Source organism: Protopterus annectens, chromosome 4.part0 (genome assembly GCF_019279795.1).
Source record: "Protopterus annectens isolate FY-2018-M chromosome 4.part0, PAN1.0, whole genome shotgun sequence".
NCBI classification, from domain to species: Eukaryota; Metazoa; Chordata; order Ceratodontiformes; family Protopteridae; genus Protopterus; species Protopterus annectens.
Window position 1 is genome coordinate 1,424,099,417 of NC_056733.1, and position 15,975 is coordinate 1,424,115,391.

Consider the following 15,975-nt stretch of genomic DNA (forward strand, 5'->3'; position numbering starts at 1 on the left):
ATGAAAAATTCAGACTTCAAGGAAAACAAATGCTACACTTAATTATGAAGTCAGAACAATAAATGTATGACTTTGATGTATTCAAGCACACACGAGATCCAATGAAATTCATCCTCTCTTCTGCCTAATCAAACTTATCTCCAGCAAATCCATTGATGAAAAGGAAAACCACTCAAGCAATCCAAGTGCATCCTCCAGATTATTTTGCTCCAGATGGTATTGCAGCACCACTTTCCTTCATAACTTTCAGACTATTCATCTATCAATAATAGTACAACCCTGAAACATCAGCAACTACTACTTCAGCTATTTTGGGTATACCCAATCTTACCAACAACTTTAAGGACTCCTGAATTGAGACTGCCCTAAAAAATATGAATTGGGCAATGTTTCTGTCCATTGCCAATTTCAACAAAGGTGCTGCTTTCCTCACTGAAACCCTACTTGCCAGACAAAAATCAGCTTTTCTAAAACAATATCAAATGACACAAGACACAGCAACTTCACTAACTCAACCCTCCTCTCCAGCAACTACTCAACAAAACAAGGCCTAGCAAGTCTAGAAACAGATCTACTCTCCATAAGACCATAATTTTTATGTAGTTCGGCAAATAAAGCCAAGAAAGAAATCTGTAGGAGACTTTCTGAGATGAAAAGATGCACACACATTGATGGAATAGCTTCACTTCAGCTCTCCTTGTGTGAAAAAAGGAACTGAAAGACAAGGGCCAAGAACTCGTCACTGTTAATAAATTCAGTTACTTGCTAGTAAGTACACTGCCTGGATGCTAACGAAGACAAAACTAATAGAGCCTGAAGGAAAATCAACTAGAGAAGGTGAAGAGAAAACACTGACTAGGAAGACTCCTGCAGCTGTTCAGCAAAAACCTCCAGCTTTTATACAAGGCATGGCTTCTAGTAATCATGTGCTCAGAGCCTATTAAAATAAGCAAAACACTAAAGGAATATTATCAACTCAAATAAAGCACTGAATAAAAATGAAAGAAGCTTTAAACACATTTAAATGAGCTGATAAAAAATGAAAAAAATAGAGGTCAAAGTGAATAAAAGATCTGGCCAAGTGAAAGGAACCAAGACCTATATTAGCAAAGATGTAAACCTACCAGCAGAAATAGTTGATCCTGACAAAACTGTGACAAAAGGATAAAGCATTAAAAGGTACAGAAGTAGTGTGTTTGTGGAAAATTATTATTCACTGTACACCAGGCAGAAGAGAAAAAAATGTATTCCAGCAATCATGGAATGTCAAGAGGCTGCTGTAAGGTTCAAGCTGCTGTGTGTGTCTTCAGAATATTTTTTTTTTCCTGGAGGATTAAAGTAATTTTTTGATGAATAACAGGCAAAGAAGGAAACAAAAGTTTGTCTAACAAAAAGTAGACTCTACTTCTCATTCTTCTAATAGTAAAGAACCCAGAGAGACATTGCAAGTGAAACCTTTTCCAGTGTTCCAAAGGAAAACGACTGAGAGAAACAGCAAAGCACAGGATTTGACTAGAAGAATCAGTACTGTGGACCTGAACTAGAATCTAGAGTTGGGACATGGAGATGAACACGAAGAAGCAGCAACAAGGAAATTAGATAATGAATGTGAGACTACAAAACATCAATTGCATTTGTGAAATACAGATGTCTAAGAAAAAGTGGAAAGAGTAGACTTTTGTTGACTTTGTTAAACTACTGGGGAACTGAGGGTCATTTGCCTCACTTCATGTCATTAACATGTGGAAGGACACTGAGGGGAGGGGAAAATGAAAGAAGAAGGGAACTAAGTAAAATAATTTCTGATCTTAACAATATTACTAGGAAACTTTTCACAGTATAAATTCCATATTTTACAGTAAAGCCTTTTTGTTTTGTATGTGATAAAGACACTAAAATGAACAGATGCTTTATTTTATCTTCCTTCTTTTTAAGTATTAAGAAATGTAGGCATTAAAATGCAAAAAGAGGGGGGGAGCTAGACAAAAGCATGTTTTAAGTTAATAAGCTACAATAATCTTGATTTGCTGAGGTGGGAGATAGTGTGCAAAAGTTTACCAATCATAATATATGTAGAGTTGATATGTTTTCTCTAACTTTTGCATAGGTGACTGTTTGGGGCAATAAACCTGTCAGCTTGTCTGTAGTAGCTTGCAGCTGAGGAGTACATTTTTTCTCTCTCATGTTTCCAAAGGGACAAGCTGATAATAAGCCAATAAAAAGCCAGAACATTGGTTTCTTCTTCAAGGCTAAAACAATATTTTCTGAAAGAATGTAAGTTATTTTTCACATCTTGAAGGGGAATAAGTATAAAAAAGAACAGACACCAATTAGTGGATAACCTCAATTTAAGGTTAATTAAGGCATGTGGTTCCAGCTGACAATTTGGGACAATTGTTCCTTTTAGGAGGATTAAACTTCATTATCTGAAGATTTACATAGTTTTGTGTGGTTGTATTAAGTTAGCAGGTTCTGGAAGTGTCCCTGGGATGTGTTTGTGTTTTTGTTTGAGAGTTTATTAAAACAAAAATAAATCTTGTAAAATGTGACATGGGTTCCATTATTGATGATGACAAAAAACTGTATAAAATGATTCACCTTCCAAACATTAGTGAGCACATGCATCACAAAAGCTGGAAATAGACTTAAAAACTATCATATATAACAGGTGGGAATAATGACTTCTTACCATAATGGTGACACTTTCCATATTATCTTGGAATGTGAATGGTCTCACAGGTACAGGCAGTAAGAAAATTATTTTTATTACATTAAGAATTGCAAAGTGCAAATAGCAATGCTACAGGAGACGCACTTAGAAAGAAGTGAGCATGTGAATTTGATAAAGAAAGGATTTCAAGATGGATATTTAGCAGATTATCAAGGATAAAGGAAAAATAAGTACTTGTACTTACTGCTAGAGGATCTCCAACAGTGAAGGAAGAGAAAAAATGATAAAATGGAAGATTTGTGGTAGCAAGGGATGAGGATTATGCTAGCATGTATGTATATATTCCACGTAAAACTGCTCTTCTGGAGTTTAAAAATTATGGGAGAAATAATCAGCTGGGGACTAGAATTTGACTTGCAACAATGTGAATGTGCCGGGGGGGGGGGGGCTAGAAGGAAAATACAATAAAAGAGGGTAGCTTTCTGAAGACATTTATGAAAATACTTGGCATGGAAGACATTAAATCAGTAGCAGTAACTTGTGAGAATGTACATATTATTCCCCAGGGTACAACAGCTGGGTTACAGTAGACGGTAATAATTAAATGCACATGTTCCTGTGAAGTATAAAGAACTCTGTCACATCCAGTAACTATTTCAGATCATGCATCAATAACTACTAACCTAAAAATGCAGCATAATGAACTAAAGATGAGACTGGCACTTCCCCATCAGCGTCTTAAAAAGAGGAATTTAAGGAATGGGTAGTGAAATTATTCAGGAGTTACTAGGGGGATAAATGAAAGTGGAATTTAAAAATAGGGTACAAATAAAAGAAAAAGAGATATGGTTAAGTAGTAACATTAACATATATTAAAGGATTACAGAATAAGGGGAATCTCACATAACAAGAAGAGGTGAAACTGCATACTGCTAAAGATAAAATAAGAGAGTACCTGGATAATATGCACGAGTTTAGAAAGATTGCTATTAAGCAACTTTTTTTATACAATAATTGCAGAACACAAAAACTTCTGGCACAACTCAGGCAACAGAAAGAAAAAAGGGCTGTTGCCAAACTTAGGGAGCCTATAACAAAAAAATAACTAGACATTCTGTAAAGGTATTAAAGATATTTTAGAATATCTTTGAAAACTTGTATAAAGCAGAGAAGTTGGGAAATCAAGAAATACACAAATGGAAATATTTATGGAAGACTTAAACCTGCAAGGTTAGAGATAGATGAGGATAATCAATTAACAGTTAAGATAGGGGAAGATAAGATAAAAATGATGTATAAAAAATCAGCGGAAAGTCTCCGGTAACAGACTGTATTCTGTTGGAAGTTTGGAAGCTAGGAGAGAAGAAAGTGATGAAGGTTTGGCTTAACAGTGTTTTACAAGGAGGGGAAGCACCAACATCCTGGAATAAAGCTGAGGTGGCTGTAATACCGAAAGCATAGCAAGATACAAGCAGTAAAAATGTTTTTTGTCTCTCTAGTTTTAAACACAGGTCAGACAGTTTTATCAACCAAAGGTGGAGTTTGTGGATAGTCATTAATAAAGTTGAAGGATTTTATCTGGAAGGGAAAGAGGGCAGGAGTCAAGTGGAACAACCTGATCCATCCAATAGAACAAGGAGGTTTTAAAGCTACACAGTTAAGTCTCTCATACATAACACAAGCAGAAAGCTACAATTCAAACTGGAAAGGGATGATAAAGAAGCAGGGGAATAATTAAAAAAATAAGGAAAGAATGGGATACTGGATGCAGATCCTTAGGGAAAATCTGTCACAAATAAGACTGATAAAAAAGCAGAAATTGTAGCAAGAACTAAGCAAACATGGGAATGGAGAAAGGAGATTCTGCTGATAGGGTAATTACAATTAAAGATAGAGACAATACACAAAAGGAAGCTGGAATTTACTGGAGGAAGATACAAAGGAACCAAGATATTGGGAACAAATAATTAGAAATGGAAAAGTAATAGAATGGGAACAGGCCAAAAAAACATTTGGATTACAGGCTAGATATTGCCTTCCCTAAAAGGGATTGGAAAAGGATAGGGGGAATCCAAAATGAAATACCTGCACTGGTTGAGTTTTAGTTGAATATAGAAGAAAAGCTGTTGTAAAAAAAAGCTATAGTTAGTACATCATATAAAATATTGCAAGATAACTATAGGAATCCATCAGAGGAGATCAGAAAAGATTGGGAAGAGATTAGATAAGCAATTCATAAAGAAAGAATAGGAGGACATATCTATACCTACCAAATATGCAACAAAATCTAGAAGATTTAGGATTTTTGCCTAGAAGTGTTTGCATAGGCGCAGTCTACAGAATTTTTCCTCAGGTGGATAGCAAATGTTGGGAGATGCAACAAGGAAGACCTTGGAGCACGTATTCTTGGAGTGCAAAGAGCTGGCAGAATTCCTTACAGAGTACTCTGTCAGGAAACTGGGTGAGCAAATGAGAGGAATTAAAAATATTTTTTGAGCTGGAAAACATGATCTGAATTGCCTAGACATAGTAAAGCCTTATTAAGTTTAATTCTGATGGGTGACAAAAAGCAATTACAAGAAAATGGAAATCAAATTCTAAATCAACCACATCAGAAGAAGTGAATTTCATAACAGATAAAAGCACAGGTAGTTTGATGTTTAGAAAAGGACAGAGGAGTAAATTTCAGAAAAACTGGAAATTGTGGGAACAATACAAGCAGAAAAAATGTTTTGGAGGAAGTTTAAGAGAAGGCAGGAGTTGAACAATTTATGTAATTTTGATTTGATTACATTGCACAGAGCAATACATGTGATATATAATGTTTCTAAACATGAACTTGTTAATATGGTTTGATAACTTTTATATAAATGTAAGTTTGCTAATGTCATAAGTGAAAATTCAATAAAGCTATTAAAAAAAGAAAACCGTAGAAGTAAAACCATCTACTTTCACAGCAGACAGTTCTCAACCTTCTGCAATCCTAGGCAATTTTGTAGAGAGGTAAATTACACTGCCAGTCATACAAAAGTGTAGCACTCACTGCAACATAAAAATGTTTCAGATTTTGTTGCTAGGTTCACCATTCCCTACACCCTATATCTGGTAGACTACTCTATGCAGGACTGATTGGGTTTTACATGATCCATTCTGCCTCAAAAATATCCTCAAAAGGCATAGAAAGTGCTGTTTCAAAGCCTTTCCAACTCAAGCTCCAAAGGGATCCAACCATAGCTTCTAAAGAAGCATGGTGATCTCCTCTCACAATACATTCACTAAGTCTTCAATCTCTCTCGGTCATAAAAAAATTCCCAGAGATATGGAAAACAACAATAATAAAATCAATCCACAAAATCAGGCAAGGCCTCATGCAGTGCTGATGTTCAACCAATCTCACTTCCACAACATCTCAGTAAACCCTCCAAAGACACAGTGCACAATCAACTCCCTAACTTTCTTTAGCAGTACAACATTTTTTCATGACATCATAAATCATAGAAGCACCCAAACAGCCCTACATACTCTTGTTGACTACATACACATTAGTATAATCCAAGAACTCTTTAGTGGAGGCTTCTGTGTAGATCATAAAATCCTTCAAACTCAGTTAACCACACATTTTGACTTTTATCACTAGCGTTATCCAGCTTTGGTTCCTCCACAATACAATGGTTCAACAGTACGTTTTCAATAGGATATGCTGTATTTTATAACTCTATAAGTACTTCTGTAAGAGTCCCACACGGATCTATCCTCACCCCATCCACTTTAGCCTTTTTTTAACTAATTACCCTTAGATATGAAATCTTTCAACCTTATTCTATGTACTGATGACACTATCTTTTATCATTCCTCCAACAACAGTATTTTTCATAAGCTTTAAAATACCATTAACACCCTCAAACCCTAGCTACTTTAAACAGCTACCATTGATCTCTAAGAAGACTAAAATAATGTGTTTTGGTTTTCCACAAAAAACTTGCCAAACCACCTCCACTACCCACACTCCCTACAATACATATCCTATCAAGTGAGTGGGCTAACAGTCATTCCAAGCCTAAACACATTATTATAGGACTACGTAAAATCTAAAATCAAATCACATTCACTGTGGATGCTTCCATACCTCATACTCTCATTCCAGTCAGGAGACAAGCGCTTGCCACCCCATAGTGCCTTTTTTAGGCAAGGCTCAAAAGACAAACCTACTGCCATAAATAGCAAAAGTAAAAAAACTGAGGGTAATGCTACTCAATGCCAGAAGTCTAAACCTCGAAATGCATGCACTCGAGGCACTCCTCAGTATGGAGAAAAATCGATATATGTGCAGTAACAGAAACATGGTTTAAGGCTCCAGAGAGCACCCCAGCACTACCAGGCTACAACATATCCATATTCATCAAGGATACCCACACCTCCAGGTTAGAGGCACAGCACGATACTTCAGAGATAATCCACGTGCAACTAACAATGGGCAGAACAGCAATTCAAATTGTAGCTTGCTACAGATCACCCACCATGTCCCAGGACCCCCATTCCACATTTCTGGAAACATTGGGAAACAAAGGTCCTACCAAACACCCTGATATTGGGTGATTTCAATTACCCAAATATTAAATGGGAGAACTACTCAAGTACTAACTCCCTTGCTCAACATATCCTAGAATTTATAAACTCAAATGCCCTGGATCAACTGGTCAACATCCCCACCAGAGGTGACAACATATTGGACCTGGTCATCACCAACATGGGTGACTGGTGTTCCACACCGGATGTCAGCCCTTTGCTGGTTAGAGCTGACCATAAACTAATCACTCTGGATATCCACATTCCACCCCCACCCCTAGTCAAAGAAACCACCATGAAAAACTTTTCAAAAACAAACTTCATGTTACTTAAGTCCGAGGTAGAAAGTTTCAAATCCCCCATGCTAAAGGATAATGCTGCCCAAGCTGCAAAATCCTTTACTAATGCACTCTACGGGCACCTACAAAAATGCATGGATCATGCTATCCCAAGCAAAACCAAGACTCACTCCTCCAAGAAAAGGAAACCAGTCTAGTGGACCCCTGCCATAAGCAAGCTATACAATAGGAGGAGGAAACTAGTACAGAAAAAGAGTAAAATCCCAAAAGGGGAAGACATCCCTGATCAGTATCCACAAGAAACTACGATCCCTCATAAAATCATCCAAGGCTAGCTTTGAAAGAAAAATTGCCAAGGACTCCAAAGATAACCACAAGGCATTCTTTAGCTATGTCAAGAATTTAAGTGGCCATTCCCAGATCTGCTTGGAGTTGGTACAGAATGGCACAAAATACACTGAACCTACCGATATCACCAACATCCTGGCAGACAGGCTCAGTGCAAACTTCACCCCCTTCTCAACCCCAAAAGGGCCCATAACCATACCAGAAGAATGTAGTGCCCCTGAAATCACAGAAACTCGGGTTAAAATAGCTCTCTCCAAAGTCAAAAACACAGCATCAGTGGGATTAGATGGTGTCCAGGCTGTGTCCTACATGAGCTCAAAGATGAACTAACCCCTCAGCTAAACACACTGTTCAAACTCAGCCTCTCCACAGGCAATGTGCCCATAGAGTGGCACACAGCAATGGTTATTCCACTTCACAAAGGTGGAGCCACAACAGACCCCGGGAACTATCGCCCTATAAGCTTAACTAGCTTGGTCTGCAATGCTATGGAGTGCATCACCATGGATCTCATTAACCGAGACATTGGGAACCTCCAAACACTGGACCCTACCCAGTTCAGCTTTGTTAAGGGCAGATCATGCCTCCTTAACCTGGTGGACTTCTTTGAGACAGTTACCAAGGCTATAAATGAGGGAAAGGTGGTCCACACAGCCTACCTAGACCTCGCAAAGGCCTTCGACACCATTCCCCATTCTGGTATTATAGACAAGCTCACCAGCCTGAACATAAACCCCTACGTCATGAGATGGGTTGCCAGCTGGCTCATGGACAGAACCCACATGGTAAGAGTTGCAGGACCTAGGTCTGACTCTAAACCAGTTACAAGTGGCGTTCCCCAGGGCTCAGTCCTAGGACTCCTCCTGTTCGGCATATACTTCTTAGAGGTATAGGCAAGCACAGGAGGACTACGGCTGACCAGGTTCACAGATGACTGCAAACTAGGGGCTATAATTGACTCTCCGGCTGACACAGACATCCTCCAAAAGGGTCTCACTGAGACAGATGCCTGGTGTCAAAACCATGGCCTCAAGCTAAATGCCAAAAAGTGCATAGTCATCCCCTTTGGAAACAACAAAGTACCTACAAATTACCACATACATGCTAGCCCCCTAAATATGGAAGACGAAATAAGGGATCTGGGGACCCAAGTAGCTAGTAATCTCTCCTTTGATAATCACATTGCCAAAGTGGTTAGAAAATCCTTCCATGTGGCCCACCTAATCACAAAAGGGTTTGCATCCAGATCAAAAGAGGTCACTGTGCACCTCTACGCATCACTCATCAGACCCATCATAGAGTACAACGCCTCATTTGGGATGTACCTTACAAGACACCTGCAACAGCTGGAAAGACCACAGAAGTACCTCACCAAGAGGATCACTGGCCTCAAACAGATGCCCTATGCAGCTCGACTGAAGAAACTCCAGCTGTGCTTGGTTGCATACCGCCTACTCAGAGGTGATTTCTGCCTGACATGCAAGGCCATGTCCAACCCAGAATTGATGGACATGCTCCACCTAAAGAAAACCATATCCCTTCGAGCCACATGCTCTAGGGATCTAAACCTCACCACAACAATAAATAGGATGTGCTGGAGGGATAGATTCCTGTCCCAGAGATTTCCCATGCTCTGGAACAAGATTCCAATCTACATTAGGCAGAGCTCCTCACTAACACTCTTCAAGAGAAACCTTGATGAGTGGATGGGAAACGGGAAGTTTACCCCGGGGATCACTTCAGTCACTCTGCTGGACAGAGGCACAGAGAACTAATCTAAGGGGGTGGCAGAAGCCAACACATTCTGGCTAGGCTTATAAATGCCTTTGGGCAGATAGCCTAGTACCTACCTATGTCTAACAACTCCAGGTTGAATATGACTTATTTGTGCTTGCCTATGCCTTCAAGAAAAAACTCAAAGTTCTGTAAATCATTTCAAACAAAATTTGCCATTTCATGTTTATCTCCCCAGAAATGAACACTACTGTGAAAACTCCAACCTGCCAATGGTCTCTCCATAAAGCAGTGATCTATCTTACTACTATACTAGCTGATCCACAAAACACTATACAGCACATCAACCCCCCCCCCCACCCTTCCACTGAATGGAAAGCTAATCAACAGATCACTTATTAACATCAGCCGCAAATCGACAATGACAAAGTACTACTTGGACCTGGAATTTCTCTATCTTCCTTAGTGCACATCTTTTCTATCATTGCACCAACAAACTGTGGGATTCATGCCTAGCTGGTGTTTCCAGCATCACTGACTAATTTCCATTAAATTCCCTACCATTGTCCTTCCTACAGAACATAGCTGCATTCAAATAATTAAGCTATCCCTCATAACATAAAGCCAGCCATACTATGACCCATCAGCCTCCCCCACTCCTATTGATCCCTAGCTCACTCCTCTTGATCCACAGATTTCAGCTAGGAGGATTGTTTTAACCATGTGTCTCTGTTAATACCCCTCTGTAATCCACTCTTGTCCACTGCCTCTCTCTCCTGCCAAACCTCACCAACCATTTATATCTTCTCTATTAACTATCCTACCTTTTCTCTCGATTTTTCTACTCCTGTCTCAACTTTCTAGCAATCCAGTTTTACACTGTCAGTGCAAACATTATTATGTTCAATGTGTATTTGTACATATTAAGTATATCCATGTCTCACTTGCCTAAGGCTCTCTCTATATTGGCTCACTATTCTCAATGTATGCTTTTTGACTACTGTGACAATGTGAGGTATTGCCAGCTATGCCAGGAGAAGTAGGGCAGTGGATGTATTAACATATGCAAGCATAGATAGCTGGAGTTTTGTAAAGAATTATATGTCATTTGTATAGCAAACTGATTTGTATAGGTGCTTGTTTTGAAAATGTACTTGTAAAGATGCTTGTGTTAAAATATACCAAAAGTAGGTTCTGCTAGACAGAAAACAAATACACCTGTATGTCAGACTGTATTGCAACTCTTGAAATGAATATATTACAACAGAGGCTACTGGAAGAGAAGATGTTAATCTCAGTCCAACTAACTTAGAAAAATAGTCTGAAATTAAATTACCTGGTGTAGGCCATAAAGATTGCATTTTACATTCCTGATTGCAGCCAGAGACAAGATGTCTGTGAAAACCAGGACTAGGAATCCTAGTGTATTGTCCTTAGGGGTGAAATAATTGCTAGCCTGTAAGGGTGAAAGTTTTTAAAATGGTTTTATGGCTTCCAGATGCTATAACACATCTTAGCAGAGCTGCGTGTGTGTGTGTGTGTGTGTGTGTGTGTGTGTGTGTGTGTGTGTGGTAACACGTGCAATAGTCTGGCTCAGTTTCTAGTAAAGGGGGTAAGTGTGGGAGCCAGACGTCAGGTGACGAGATGTATGCAATGTCATTCTGTAATCCAGCACTGAAATAATGTTTTAATACTAAATGAGACAGAAGTCTCAGTGCAGTTCATTTGTGAAACTAGACAAAGGAGGACCACTCACCCATGTCATCTTGCCTTGCTCTAGTAAGTAAGTTGAGGGAACAGTAATTCTTTAGATCAGTCAGGAAAAATATGAACCTTTCCATCTGTGTTATTTTTAATATTTCCTGTGATTGAAATTCTGGTGTTTACTGTAAACAGATACTCAGTGTTTTCATGTTATTTTTATTATTTATTATTAAAATGTTCTTTGTAGCTGGTCTTTTAGGGAATATTTTAGCCTTTGAGAGTACTTACATTTATTTGGTGACACTGAGGCCATTCCAGAAATACTTGCTGCATTGGGCAAACACTACTATTTGTATAAGTGTTAATTTTACTAAGCATAATTGGATAACCTGGTAAGAGCCTCAGAGTAGCTGGATATGGAGGGTTCTGATAGCAGTATCTACCTTATAGTCTGGGCAGAGAGCACATAGCTGGCAAATCTGTGCCAGCCTTTCCCAGGTGTGTGTGTGTGTGTGTGTGTGTGTGTGTGTGTGTGAAAATAAAAACTCAGTGTGTGTCAGCTACTTAGAGCAGGGACAAAGAGCACTGGTTTTACAGAGAGACTGGTGGAGAACTTGTCTTGGAACACTCGGCTGTGGACTCAACTCTACAGCTGTGGTCAGTGTGGAGTCTTATTTGAGACCTGGCAGGAGAGAGGGAAACCCAGCCCCAGGACTGAATGTGCTCACTGTATGCTCTTAAGGGAAATTGTGCTTGCTGCAGACAGCTGCACTTGAAAATACTGTGTGCATCTGTATTTGTTCCACATGAACATCCCCCACCAGCGTCAGTGGTGAGGATAGAGGTTACTTGATCACTGGGCCAGAGAAGAGACATCACAACTACCACTGAATTAAATTCCTGCAATGTGGTGTTTTGCTAGCTTGTGCTACTGTCATGTGTGCGCTAATGCCTAGTGTAAGAATTATTAATACTGTACTGTACCGTAATCAGCGGGAAACACTGTATGCTATGAGACTGAGAACAAAAGTCTATCTGTTAATTACCCAAGCTTGTGCTGAACAGGTGCCAGTCTCTCCCTTATGGACCAAGTCTTGTGCACTTTTCAGAATAAATTCTCCAAACATTGTAGTCCATTCAATAAGGCTTTATTAGATGCTCACAATGTCTGAATACTGCCTTCATTAACAGTACTGATAAACAATTACTGTTCAAAGTTACTGCACATCATATTCTGATTGTCCTGAGCAAAGTAAAGTAACATAGTCTTGAGATGACCTGTTTTCTGTACTCAGGCTTGAGTGTTTGACATCTTCTCTGAAGTAACAGGTCAAACAAACTTACTAACCTTAACTGAACTGCTATCCTGAACACAACATATTATATTGCTTCAGTCCAGTAATTTTCCTTACTTACTTTTTCTAACCTTGGCCTCAGTCTTTGTATGTGCTTTATTTTAACATTCCATTAAGGAACATTCTGTAGCTGACAAGACTGTATCTTTCCCTTGAGAAAAGAACAATCTGTCTGCACACTTTATGTTTATCTTTCCCTTTCCTTTCTAATAAACTGTCTTCCATGCTTGGCCAGCAAAGTTATTTTTCTTTCTGTTTAACTGTTTTTTATACATAAATGAAACAACTGATTTTACCCTTTAGCCTGTCTAATGTCTAATAACTACTTTAGAATGGATGTCCCTAATCTAACAGTTGCCCTTGAAGCTCCTGATGAAAGTCTACTGGGACCTACTTCTGTAGTTACCTTACATTTATATTGCTAACTATTCTATTCAACTTTATGATACTTGACTCGTAATCAGAAAACAAAAAAAAAAAAGATTTGGTAAACCTGCAATTTTAATTTTGACCACTAGGTGTTACTTGAGCATTTATGCCCTGTTTGGATTGAAGTCTTAACTTTATGATTTGAATAAACTTGCAATTTTAAATTTGACCACTAGCTGTCACTTGAGTAATCATGGCTTGTTTGGATTGAAATTTAACTTTATGATTTGATTAACTGAGGTTTTTTTAACATAGGGTTATAGTCTGCAGACATATTATACACTCCTCCTGAATTTTTTTACATAGTTTTTTTTTTTTTTGCAGAGGATTTTAAACTTATACTTTATGATAGGCCAAGTTTTCTGAAAATCTGCATAACCTAGTTAGCAGCTGTTTGTACTTGATTAGCTGCTTAGCCAATAATTTCAGTATGTAGGGCAAATGTGCCCCTTGTTCTGTTTGTACATATACAACCTTACTCCCGGGACTGGACTGGTAACTTTGCATTGTGCCCTTTTATTACCACTTTCCTGCAGGTCTTGGATCTTTGCCAGATTTACCTCAACGTTGAGCCCACTTGGCTCACCTCTGTTATACCTTTTACTTTTAACTGTTGAACTTTTTATGTTTTGTCTCGTGACCCTTAGATGTTAACATACTGTTCTGTGAGTGAAACTCCACCCACTGTCTCACCATAGGTTCATAGGTTCATAGGTTAGTACTAGGCTAACTGCCCTTTTGGACCATTTGAAGCCTAGCCAGTTACCCCATGTGAGACTCAAACCCTGCACCTTGTGTCTTTAAGGTAAACACCTTAACCATTATGTCACCATAACTGTTTCTTTAGCTGACATCATTAAACTTTCCAGTAGTACTGAATGCTGCAATAATTATTACTGTCTACAATTTTTTTGGATAAATAGTAAAACTGTAATGCATTACATGGATAGCACTGTCTTTAATTCGGCATGCTGGGCTGGCTGAAATTTGTACTGATGTGCTTGGAGAACTGCCATCTCTGTACAAAACATATACAGTGTCAAACTGATTATATAATGTACTCTTATACACAGGATCTGAATTTTTAACTGTGTTGACACTTTTACAATGTAGCATTGACTTCAAATTTTACATTCTGCAAACTAGCAAACATTTTGTCACTGTCTATATTACGATATTGTTTATGCATTGCAACACTTTTATACAAAGCTCTTAACTAATGACTGCTACACAAACAACAATAATACAAAAAATTAATTTGCCAACTGTAACTGCAAACCCTTTATTCTGCTAATTAATTTGACTGTTCTGATATACATTACAAGACAGAGGCACATGGTTACCCTTTTTTCCTAACTGACCACACCCAATATGCTGTTCTAAGCACTTCAGCTGTGTTAGCTGAACTGGAATTTATTTTAACTTTAACCCATAAATCTGCATGTTTTCAACTACCATAAAGTTGACACACCTTTCTAACAGATACTGTCAAAAGGGATATAGGCACTCTTGTTGATATCCATTATTGTTTGTTCATCATATCTTTGAAGTAGTTAGGAATATCTTCATTCAAACTCATTTAATTTCCAAAGGCATCTCTTTTGCTTTACTATCATCTCATCAGGCCCATTGCTGAATATAATCTACGTTTTGGCATGTACTTTTGTCTAAACATATCACTTAACTTGACAAACTTCATAGATTCATATCCAAAAAAGATCAGTGACCTCAAAAACCTTACTTATCAATTCAGACTGGCAGACCTCTGTTGATACTCAGACTTCTCCATGAAGATCTGTGCTTATTCTTTCATGTCATAAAATATCTAACCCTCTTTAACCCTTCACAGAACAAAAGGTACCTCAAATGTCCAGTTAAAGGAAATAAATGATCATCAACAGAGAAACAAGACATGTCGGAATGATAGATTCATATCTCAAGTAGCCCCCACCTCTAGAACAAACTTCAACTACATGTCAAGCAGTGTAGCACCCTTGCCGCCTTCCAAGGTAAATGTAGATAACTGGATGGGCAGCCACAAAATCTTCCCTATTTACCTTTTCTTGCCTTACGTGAGACTGGGAGGGAGCTTTTGAATATATATATATATATATATATATATATATATATATATATATATATATATTTTTTTTTTTGCTAGGCTTGTAATGGTCTGCAGCCTGTCTAGTATTTAAATATGAACCTGTGGATCATCCCATTACCCAAGACAACAATTAAATAACATAAAATACATTTGTGTAACACAATAAAACCATTTTTCTTTACTTACTTGACATTTATCAAATTTTAAACTATGGACCAGCATGTTTGATGAACTTCTACTGTATCTCTTCAATGCAATCACATCAGACAAGTTGCCCTGCAAGCAATAAGAAGAGTACAATTGTAATCAATCAAGTGATAAAAACAATTCAAAAGTAAGCTCAGAAGAACAAAATGCAGGCGTGTCTACATCTAGCAGAAAGCCAACTGCATAGGATATAACAGCTCAAAATGAGAGACAGCTTATTTTCAGGGTATCATAATGAGTATTGGTTATTTAAAAAAAAGAATACTTGTACAATAATGCAGAACTCAAATGTCAGAAACAAAACACTAATCAAATTCATAAAAATGTTTCTCTCTACAACACCATCCCTGTTTATACACCGTACTTATGTGAAGAAATTCTAGAAGGTAAAAGTATTAATTCGGTTCATAGGTTCATACTAGGCTATCTGCCCTAGGGCATTTATAAGCCTAGCCAGAGTGTGTTTGGCTTTCACCACCCATTTTAAATTAATTTTGCTATGCCCTTTTTCGAGGTTAGTATACTGTGCGCCTCTAACAGTGACACCAGGGTAAACCT

The 15,975-nt window shown here is 38.2% G+C and overlaps 1 protein-coding gene across 3 annotated transcripts in view; it reads right to left on the reverse strand.

Annotated features, from left to right (window-relative positions):
* LOC122799887 (protein Shroom1-like) overlaps positions 1–15,975 on the reverse strand; it is a 1,099,098-nt gene that overhangs the window by 637,377 nt on the left and 445,746 nt on the right. For all 3 annotated transcript variants that reach the window (XM_044069259.1, XM_044069257.1, XM_044069258.1), the window contains one exon: positions 15,397–15,486. The gene's annotated coding sequence lies outside the window, so the exon portion shown is untranslated. The remainder of the gene's footprint in view (positions 1–15,396; positions 15,487–15,975) is intronic.